The sequence below is a fragment of the Anser brachyrhynchus genome (genome assembly GCF_964034855.1).
Source record: "Anser brachyrhynchus genome assembly, chromosome: 4".
Lineage (NCBI taxonomy): Eukaryota > Metazoa > Chordata > Aves > Anseriformes > Anatidae > Anser > Anser brachyrhynchus.
Genome location: NC_137698.1, coordinates 56,963,406 through 56,975,512, shown reverse-complemented (window position 1 = coordinate 56,975,512; position 12,107 = coordinate 56,963,406). Strand labels below are relative to the sequence as shown.

General features: G+C 32.5%; 1 protein-coding gene across 1 annotated transcript in view; it reads right to left on the bottom strand.

Annotated features, from left to right (window-relative positions):
- LOC308193833 (uncharacterized protein) overlaps positions 1–12,107 on the bottom strand; it is a 568,958-nt gene that overhangs the window by 160,682 nt on the left and 396,169 nt on the right. The window contains exon 15 of the mRNA XM_080588912.1: positions 5,154–5,313. The gene's annotated coding sequence lies outside the window, so the exon portion shown is untranslated. The remainder of the gene's footprint in view (positions 1–5,153; positions 5,314–12,107) is intronic.

Genomic DNA, 12,107 nt, shown 5'->3' with positions numbered 1-12,107 from the left:
AGGGAGGTGATTGTCCCTCTCTGCTCTGCCCTTGTGAGGTCCCACCTGGAGTACTGCATCCAGCTCTGGGGCCCCCAGCACAAGAATGATGTTGATCTGTTAGAATGGGTCCAGAGGAGGGCTGAAGCACCTCTCCTATGAAGACAGGCTGAGAGAGCTGGGGATGTTCAGCCTGAAGAAGAGAAAGCTCCAGGAAGACCCCATTGCAGCTTTTCAGTACTTAAAGAGGGCTTATAAAAAAGATGGAGAACAACTTTTTGCTTGGGCAGACAGTGACAGGACAAGTGGGAATGGTTTTAAACCAAAAGAGTGGAGATTTGGATTTGAAGTTAGGAGGAAATTCTTCACTGAGAGGTTGGTGAGGCACTGGAACAAGTTGCCTAGAGATGTTACGGATGCCCCATCCTTGCAGATGTTCAAGACAAAGTTTGACTGGCACCCTGATCTAGTGGGTGGCATCCCTGCCCATGGCAGGATGGTTGGAACCAGATGATTTTTAAGGTCCCCTCCCAGCCCAAGCCATTCTATGATCTAAACTCTGGAGGTTTATTTATGTTATTTAAAAAATCTCATTTATTTCAAAAACGAACTAATTTCAATACTGCAATATCAGGCCACCTCTTAACATATCTGTTGCAGTGACTAAATTTAGAATATGACATTCTTAACCAGCATATAAGAAGTCAAGTTACTGCTGAATACCACTTATAATCTAGGATATAATTGAGCACATTTTATTTGTTCAAGTGATTCTGTAAATCACTTGATGTACTTGCACTACTAAGAAATAAATAAGGATTTTACTAACAGTAAGGAAAAACAAAGACTATCTCTGATAACAATTAACTATGTATATTTTCATCTCATTCAACTCTTCTACAGTGTCCCTCGATATACATGTTATGATTCAATTTTTATTTCTGTGATTATATCTCTTTAGGACATCTGGCTTATGCTCTGAATACACTCTGGGAGTTTCTATTACTATTCTTGTTTCTTCAGTGAGTGATCTTGGGCTTTACTGATTGCACACCATCAAAATCTTGTTTTGAGAACTATTCTCCTCATTTTGGCTTTTCTATGGTATTCTTCCAGTACCTTAGTGTTTTGCCAACATTACTTGATTTATCTTTACAAGACTTCTGTGAAGTAAGCTATTGTCTACCTGCAGAGGAAATTGCAAGTACTCAACAATTCTACAAATCATTGCATGTGGGTTTTCAAGTTCAGTGTTTAGGGTAAGGAAGACACAAATTTACTAGCAACCTGTGAAATCTTTGTCATACATGATTTGTCATACAAGATTTGTATCATACAAGAACTTTGTCATAACTGCTAGTACAGCATCCAGTTCTCAGGCTATTTACATCTATGAGGTCAGCCCACAGCTTTATTCATTTATTCTTTAACTTCTTCTTTTGAAATCCTGGTATAAATTTGGCTCTGTTCATAAAGAAAGAAATCTTTTAGATCACGTGATTAAAAACTGTATTATAGTGCTAATTTAAAGAGGACATAATTAAAACTGGCCAAGCAACTTAGATGCTGACATTTCCATGTCTTTGGTTATATGTCTCTGTAATCTCCATTTCTCTTTCATATAATCTTCAATTTCATAACCTTTTTTGCTCATGTCCAAATACTACTTAATTAATTTTAAAATAATATTTCAAAATATGATGCATGATTTCTCTTATGACAGAAACAGTCAAAATGAAACATAAATTAAGAGAAATTTTATAGATGTTAAACTTGGTCAAAGCACAAATAATATGTTTTATTAGAATGCATGAAAAAGATGCAGACAGTGATACTGTGAGGATTAGCACTGCAAGAAGTCATTAGTATTGTAAATATTTTTGATCTATTCCCTCAGCTGATTAAAAAGCAACACGTTTAAAATACTCATCATTGTTGGAATATGTCTCATCTACCTAGGATGGTATAACTGCTCTATTCAGTTAAACCACCCCTTAGTTTGTATTTATTTATGATTATAATTCAAAGTGAAAAATAGTCATCTCTGCTCCCCAAAGGTGTCTTCTGAAGCAGTGAAATAGAAGAGGCGGGGGAAGGGCTGGATGGAACGTTATGACAGAGATGGCAGCACTGAAGAGAAACAGTATGTGCCACTAATTGTTTATCTTTGTCCTTTATATATGGCACTATGTATACTGGGGTTGTCTATAAGCTGTAACAAACACAGTTTCAGGTGGTACAAAACTTTACTCAACAAACTCATGGACCACTAGAAGGAAAAGCAAGGTGTATGAGAAAATCTCATCCTTTTATGTACACAGAGGAATGAACTGGAAATTTAAAGTCACTATATATTTTTCATCATTGTTTGTGATTTGCCCGCACCAAAAATTGTGCCAGGCCAGTTCTAAGTTCATGTTCAATGGAATATTTAAGAATTATTTGACCTAACACTCCTTCTTTTGAGGGTCAATGAAGCTTTCATTATTAACTTTAAGAGGAACAGGTTTAGGGCCATGCTGAGTGCTTCAGAAATTCCTGCATGAGAAGTTGCACAGGAAAACTGCCTGAAGGTTTTAAGAACCTACTGTTACAAATGATGCAGCACCTGGGACAAAACAATAGGATGAATTTAATGATGTTCATGAAAGTAGAAAGAGGAATGACATAACTTTTTAACTCAGCAAGGCTTTTCCTGAAATATGACTTGATTATGTATTCATTTATGTATACATTTTTAATGTTGTATGTTGTATATAAATCAAATGTAGAATCATGGGTGAAACAAAGTACTTTTGTTACTCATCTCTTAAAAGTGCTGGAGGACGCTGCTGAAGGCTGCATGTTTTGACATTTTAATTCAAGAAAAGTTTTGGAATTGTCAACAACATAGCCAATGAGTTACAAAGACACTTCTTAAAGAAATTGGCATACTCTTTGGAAAGCTAAGCCATTTCTTTATAAAATGGAACATTTAGGTCTGAACAATAAGTAAAAACATTCTTCTGGTTAAAAATGTCAGTGTTAATTGCAATATTACATGCATTATATACACTGAAGTATACATGTTAAAAATCATATGATGATTAGATTGCTTTTTTTGTTGACTGCTATAAAATCACAAAATGCATTTCCTATGGTTAGAACACTTGCTAATAATTATATTGAAATATTTTTTTGTTCCTTAACAAACTGAATCCTTAATAAACACTGACGAAATAAAACCTAGCTTTGAAACTTGGCCTATATTCAGCAAACAGAATACCCTTTGGCATCTACATGAGATATGTCATGATTAAAGAAAAAATAATTCAAGACATTGATTTCATTGGTTAAAACTATTGAGTGGAACAGTTTTATTACTAATGGATCACAAGAATATACATTTACAGATGGATTTTTCTGCTGGGTTCAGTCTTTTTCCTTTCTCCCCTAGGGCACCAGAGGCACCAGCATCCACGTGTAAAGAGATGGACAAGAGTCCGTCTCTTGCATGCAAAGATAACAATACACAGTAAAATGCATAGTGTATGTGAACAGCTGGTGAAAGACGTTAAGCATCCTTGAATGCTTAATTACTAGAAAGTTCTAAATACCATACTATCTTTGCTTTCTTCAGTTAATCACAAGTTCCCTGGTTTCCTGCATTTTTTCACTTTATCAATTATTTCCTAACAAGGATATTTATTTTCATCCAATTTTCCTCTTCTGCTTTGTTACCCTGTTTTCCTAGATAATTACTTTAATGATTGATGCTTAATTTATAACTGTTTCTAGTATTTCTGTAAAAGGATTTGGCAAATAATTTTCCAATTATTAATGACTCCAGATGCACATAACCTTTGTAAAAATATATACAATGGCACAGGGAAAGAGGCTATCAAAGAGTAACAAATAGGAAAGTAGTAAGTGGATCCCCATGAATTAGTATTCTGTCGTACAGTGATAGACAAGTCATCTGAACATAACTCATACTTGTTTATTAGCCTTTTGTTTTATAAAATAATTAAAATTATAATTAATACACTGAAGATATTTTTGTTACCAGAAATGAGGAATATTTTGTCAACTGAACACAATAATCTTTAGTGTGTTCTTCAAACTTCATATATAATAGTTGCTTTTGCTAATAGTTTTGCCTTTTTTTTTTTTTTTTGAGACTTCCATGCATGGATTTATGTCATTTATAAATCATCCAACAATCATTTATAAAATTTACACTTGTTTCCCAAACAACTTTTTCAGAGTAAAAATTGACATCATAGGGTTAATTCCCACCTCAGATTTAATTAATGCATCATGCTCCAAGTTTATATAAAAATATTTTCAGCAATCTACAGAAAGGAGACACCATAACATAGGAACCAGCATTGAAACAAATTATTCTCTATCCTATCTGACAACTTGCTGCTGCATAACATTATCTCACATGACCTGTTAGGGGCTCTCAACAGCATAAAACCTACCGATCGAAGTTTTACTTTTCAGTTATTTTCTATATTCTGAAAATCATATCAGAACAAGAGCATGACAGTAAGTAAAGGACAAAATAAATAAAAATAAATAAATAGATAAATAGATCATTCATTTTATAAAACAAAATCAACAAACAAAGCATATCTTAAAAATGAAAAAAAAAAAGCTTTTATGAAAAAAAAAAAAACAACAACAAAACAACAACAACAACAAAAAAAACATAGTTCAGGAACCTTAACATAATTCTTGTGAAAGATTAGCATGTTTAGAAGCAAACATATCAAATTCTTCAAGGTAGAGTCTATGCCTTTATAACCATTGGCATTTTCAATAGTGTTTCAACTATAGCACAAATATGGCACCAGCATTACAATTGCAATATATATATATATGTAATTTTAAAGGAAATTTAGTTCACAATGGTAATAACATGTATATTGCCAGTTATATAGAAATAAATCTCAAATTGTCATTTCACTTTCTTTTCAAACAGGTGGTATGGAGTTTGGAAACCTACAAATAAATCCCCAAAATTTTAAGTCAAAGTTTGCATATATTTGTATAGAATTTGAAAAGTGTCTACAGAAAGAAAGGGTTTTACACTATTTGCAAACACCTCTACTTTTAAGAACACAGTACGTTTTTGGTCCAAGATTTTAAACAAAATAAAAATAAAATAAAATAAGATAAAAAATTACCTGTGTTCCCAAGTAATAGGAAAAATACGTGCAATGAAGTTGCAATTCCAACATCTGAATTGGAAACACTAGGATATGACTTTGCTCATTTTTTTCCACTTTCCAAGCACATAAACTTTCATGCAATAGCCATTTATTCCTGGCATTTCAGTTTCGTATACTGTCAGAGAGAGATAGAGGAAGGAAAGTGGAAGTGAAATTAACTATAATTGCCCTTATTCATAAAAAGAAATTAAATATCTGCTTTGTTCTAAAGAGGGTCTTATTTCTTCATAAATATACATGTGGAGATCTTTCTACATTTTAGAACAGTCTGAAATGAATTATTATAGTCCTTAAAAAAATAATAAAAAATTTAATGATGATCAGTTTATAAAAAGATTTGTGAACAGTTTGGTATGTGAAATGATAGGTGCCATGACAAAACTTTATTGTGTTGTGTGTCTTTCATAGATTTGAAAGACCTGATTAGTATTTCAATCACTATAATATTTTTCTTTTCTATCCTTTTAATCAATCCTCCTACACTGAGGAAGTAATTCCAAAGAGAGGCACTTTTCTGACAAGGCAAGACCTCTGTCAAGGGTGTATCTCATTGTTTTTATGAACACTTCTAGTAGTTTTTAATCAATAACTTTATCAGTAACAGAGTCATGATACAACTTGCATTTTCTCAGATAAAATTTCACATGCTGTCTTTTTTTATTATTATCTTTTTTATTAAACTACAGTTAAGGGTAAATCTAGTTGTATTCCCCAAAAAGTATATTAGTCAACAATCAAAGAAGTCCATATACCCTTTGCAACTCTCCTTTACACAGCCATTCATATGCAATAGTATTGAATAAATAAGTACAACTCCAGATGTAGAGATGTGTCCTGCACAATGCTCTGTCCTAGGCACCATTCTGATAGACTGAAAGGATGAATGAAACTGTCCCATTCACATTCACAGGAGAAAATTGTTAAATAAAGAACTCTGGGATCAATTAATGGTGATAAGCTTAAAACAGACAAACTTACAGATTTAATTTGTAGATGTACAGGTGTGAATCATAACCACTACAACTTTTACTAAGACGCATATATTGTGCTATTTCACACATGAAGGTTTCATTTAGTTGAAAGAGAAAACTTTTCATAGTTGCATTTCAGAGAAAGTGCTAGAGGAAAAAAAAAAAAAAAGCCTTAAAGAGACTCATATCAACTCTTAAAAGTCTTATCAATTACACAGGAGCTTGACAGGAGATTTCTATTATACAGTGGAAGCCTTTCTACTCTGAGAACTGCATAATATAATCAGGATAGAATTCAGTGTTATTTGATGTTGAATATGTTGAAATAATGAATTTTTAAGAATCTTTGCAAAAAGTCTTGGGTAAAGACTATAAATAAATTACTTTTATAGCTATATTACTTTTTCTGGTCAGGTGGCATCACTTTCAAAGTTAGACACAAGGAAACTCAATTGGTTGAAACTGCTATACTAAGATACCTTTCTTTCAGAGAGGTCAAACAAAAAATACAGATTTACATCACTTGGATGCCTGAAGATTTGCACTACAAACCCATGTCCAGATGAGGAATAAGAAAAAACAAACAAACAAGCAAACAAACAAACAAACAAAAAACTATTTAAAACATACTATGTATGTAAAAATAAAAACAAACATAATAATTTTTAAAAAATGTATTTCAGTCTTTTGAATTTCTCATGAGCGTCTTTTATAGACCTGATTTATAAAAGTAGGTAATAAAGTATTAAAGTATTAGACTGAACTAAATACGTCTGTTCAAGAGATTAGATGAGATCAAGAGTTAGTTTAAGAGGACTTTAGGTTTGTTTTTTTGTTCTCCTTCTCTGTGTGTATATAACTATGAATATAGCCTTTTTGGTTGTTTTAAAAGTCTATACAACTTTTAAAGTTTGTGACAAGCCACATCATACTAAGGACAATAATTAATATACTCCTCCCTCTTAACATAAAAATAATGACATGAAATGACAACTGCATTTAATTGTTAGGTATACAAGTATCAGAATTTGAAGATTCTGCCTAATACTTGCTAGGGACAATTTTATAAGAATCTATTTTATATGCCCATTTATGTCATACCTGAAGAATTGAGCTCTTAAGTGTTACTTCCATCAACTATATTTCTTTAAGACATATTTAGGAAAAAGACCTATATATTACTCAGTTCATCTACATCAACATTATTGAGTAATACAGCATAATACAAGCAGACCACATGGTTTCTCAGGATCTGATGTGCAGACTATGTCTTTTTAATGCAGGTTCCTTTGAATTCTTTGAAGAGGAACACACCTTTTAGTTAAGTTTAATCTAAAAAGAATCCAGATCCTGGGTTCTGTGATCACTCTATGTGGCTAACTAAAGAACAGTCTATGAAGGTAATTGGGAGATTTTCTTTAAAAGCACATTTCTGATCATTCTGTTGATGTGGGCATAACTGGATACTTGCACTGTGGAGGCTGATACTGTCCCTAACTGATCAGGGTATGGGAGAAGACAGGGAAACTATGTAACTATGTAACTATGATCATGCCTAGTAATGCTTATAAGACACAGTGTATGGTGGTTTGGTCAAATTTAAGGGGTGTTTGTAGCTGTGTTTCCCATAACACTCAGCGAGTGCACATCTAGAGTCTTGGCCTTTTTTTCAAAAAAAAAAAAAAAAAAGAGGGAGAAGAATGAACTAAAGTACTGAGATGCAGTAACAGCTATTTCTGTGGAGGAAAAGATGAACAAATATGTATATGCAATAGCATACATAGTGATTTAACAAGAGTATTGTAATAATTAACAAACTCTTACCACTAAATATAAGGCAATTAAATAGAGACTTAAATACTCTGGAGGTAATGTCATATAACGTACAAGTAACAGGATAATATCAGTGGTGATGAGTGAGTAATTTTGCATAAAAAGAATATATAAGATCCTTCTATCATAATGTTTATAAACAAATGTGGAGCATGCAGCAGGTAAATATGTGATTTGTTACTATGAAAGCATGAAAAGTGAAACATGAAATATCTTCTTTTTTTAGCTTCTTGTTCAAGAGTGTTATTTTATAATAGTTCATCTATAGTCTTTAATTATAATCTCAAAATAATGCATAACCAGAAAGTACAAGAGCTTTATATATAGTAGCAAAACATGCATATATTTGAAAAACTCACCTTCTTGAGATTCTGAATATCAATACATTATATGTAATGACAGTTTAAAAGAAAAATTAATTAAAACAAAGCAGCAAAAATATGTCATAGACTATGGGGACTTAATGGGCTATCTCTGCTGTAGAAACAAAAAAATAGCATCACCTATTGGATATATATAAAATTCTTGAAGAAATGTGAGTAAAAGAAATTAAATCTGTCACACAATGGTATTGTTCCCTATTTGTATTTCTCTGGGGCTACAGATTATTACTAGGAGTTCTGTTGTATGGATACTATTCAAGCACAAAAGAAAAACAACTTCTGCCCCTAGGAGTATGAAGTCCAATAAAACAAACAAACAAACAAACAACACCAAAAACAACAATTTATGTGGTTGTATATGAACGACAAAAGAAAAGAAGAAACAGTACTTTTCTTCTGATAGAAGTCACAGAACATCAATATGAACAGCTGTAAAGCTTGTGAAGACAGTGTGTCAAAGAAAAATTTTGAGGAGGATGTTGTAAGAAATGGAGTGGAATTTCTTTTTGTTTATTCCTAGAATAAGAGATAGCTTGAGAGAAAAATATATATATATATTGTTTGAAATATGTACAGCTCATCAATGGCACATGAAAACATAAGCCAAAGATTTACTTAATTCAATTGCTTGGTTTAATCACTTAATCATAATCTGCAAGTGTTTGGCCCTATATCAAAGGCCAGATTTTAATCTCTGAATCTACACAACACCAATATTCCTCAGGAAGAAAATAAATCCTCAGTAAATTGGCTCTTGAGCAATTCTAAAAACAGCTATGCTTCTGATACGAAAGGGATGCTGAGAAATGTTCCCACTTGAAAAAATATTTCTTTTCTAAGTGACATACACCTCTTCTGCTCTAGAAGACTTTCTGACTCATAAAAATAAAGAAAAAAAAAAAAGGTTCAGTCTAAATTTTTGTTTCAACTAAAATAAATGAGACACATGCAGCATAAGTAATATTCTATCATGATGGAGATAACTATTAAAAAGTTATGCAAAAAGTTATGATAGACAATATGCTTTGTAGGTTTTCTAGAGAGTTGTTCTTATAGATATGTGTATATGTATTTATACAAAACAAAAATTTCTTAAACTATTGTCTGCTACAGGAAAATGCTAATAATTTTAAGCTTTATTTTCTATTTGCTTGTTTGCTTGTTTCATAAGGCTTGTAGAGAGATGACAGATTCATGTAACTCAAGTAGCAACAGTATAGTTACAGCAGTCACTCAAATATCACAGTAAGACAGGGATATTAACACTATTAATCTTGATAAATTACCTAGGCTGAAATATTCAAGACCCATCTTGTACTGATATATTTAATTTTTTACTTACTAAACAAATTATATTACATGTACTATTTTTCACCTCTGTGACATAGTCTCATCCAACAGCAACATGTGAATTTCTTTTGGAGTGTATATAATACTCATTACAAACCTATCCACCATTTATTTATAAATATTGCTTAAAGCAAATTAACAAAAATAAAATGCAAAGGAAAAAAAATGCTGAGCCTTTTTCACAGAGGATTAAAAAAAAAAAAAAAAGGCATTCCTGTCAGCCAGAGTATTACTGAGTAATTTTTATATGGCTCTTTTCCAAATGAGTTTGATTATAGCCATGATCAATTTCGCAGAACAAGCAAAACCACTAAAATATTCATTTACTAGTTTTACTCAAGGGCAATCTTTTATCCTGCATATTGCAAATGTGAATTCATGTGGCTTTCTCCAAGTGAAAAGTTGCTTTTTCCTTCTGGTAAAAACTATTTGCTTAGCAAAATGATTAGCTTTGATGTCCACTTGCTAGCAACTACCAATATTGACTAGACCATTGGAATACAAAGTAAATAATCAGTTAGCTTTTAAGGAAAATTTGGTGTTATAGTTGGTAATACTTCCTCTCCTTATTTCCTCCCCAAAAGCAAATAAGCCAAGCATTTCTACTGCCCTTGGTCTTTCCTTAAGTAAACTGCACAGTTTGTGACCTATATTTCAGTCAAGCCATTTGTCAAAACTTTATTGAATTATGCTTAATGTGCCTTTCTTTTTCTTCATTAAACACAGAGTTTGTTAAGATCTTGGTCAAAAGACTAAGTTTCATGCTTCCATCTGGAATTTCCAAGAACTATTTTCTTCAGGTATAGACCTGATTACACATCTATTTAACTCTGAAATCAAGACTGCTTAAAAGATTAGAGGTAGGCACATGTATAAGTACTCTGCTGAATCATGGCCCCAAATAATTTAATTTATTATAATTTTAATTGTTTCACTTCATTGTCTTAAATCTACTACAAAAATCTTGTTGCCATGCTCTTCAGCACCATAGTTTCTCCTCAAAACTAAGAAAAATATGAGTGTGTAAAGTGATTTTCAGGATTTTAACTCTAGAATCCTATTGTGTTTGAAAATTTTTATTTTAGTATAGGCTATCTATTGTGTTATACACTATATAAATCATGCCCAATTGAAAAAGCAAGTGCAGTCGATTTTGCATAACTGCTTTTCAAAGCCAATTCTGTTCCATTGATATCCTGGTCCTCCGGGTAGCTGAATAACTCAAGGCAGTCTGTATCTTGTTAGACTTAGCTATACAGCTTTCTATCCTTTGTGCCTTCAAAACTTTTAATCATATTTTAAATACAGTATAAAAACTTCAGAAACTCCATCGTTTCATAGCATGTTTAATTTTAGCAAGAACTTCCACTGGCTATGTCCTTGTAAATTTTTCAGCCTATTTTCAATCCCAAGCTAGGAAAAAGATTACTGAATCACACAATTATTCAAATGAAGGCAGAACTGAAGGACAGAAGACTACATTTAAGAAACAGGATGGAGAAGTAAGGTATAAGAAATTAGGGCACCATGACAGGCAAGGAAGCAATTAGGAGTCTGCAATTCACAGATAGGCAGAAGATGATACAAAGGGCAAAGCATAACATAATATGACAGGTGAGGAATGAACAGGGTGTTACCACATTCAGGAGAAAGAGGAAACAAAAGGATGAAATTGCATGAGCATCTGCTGATTCGTGAATGTGTCAGCACTCTGAAGGCAATAGGCATACCTGAACAAGTTGGGATGTGAAACACAGATGTAAGAAGTTTTTTGTTTCTTTGCTTGCTTGCTTTTATTTGGATTTGATTGTTTGTTTTGATTGAATGGTAAAGATGGTGGAAACCAAGATTCATTTTCTTATTCGCATGCTGGATACTTTTCACTTAATGATGCTCAGATTTAACTTTTTCTTTCTTTCTTTCTTAAGTTTATTATGATTTATGTACTAATTAATTAATAAACCTCCATATTCTTGATCAATGATGAGACATAACGGACACATTCTGGTAATCTTCTTTTCTGATAGGACTGTTAAATAGTGCACTAGAAGAATTTAGTTCTATTCAGTACTTTATGCAAGCCTCCTGAGCCTTTTTGATAGATGTAGCTGCAAGGTGTAAGTAGGTCTAAAATTATTTAGATCCAATTACCTGTGCATTGGGAGCCACTTATTTTAAATTAGGAGATTCTGTTTCATCACATCCCTAATATATTGCAAGAATATTACACTAGCAAGATCAAAGACCGTTAGGAAGTTAGGTAAGAAATAACCCAAATAATGAGCAAAGCTTGGAGCTTCTATGTTCCATCCTTCAGTCTCGACTGAAATAAAATTGAGCCTCTCTTTTGGTGGTAGGAACGGATTCTCAGC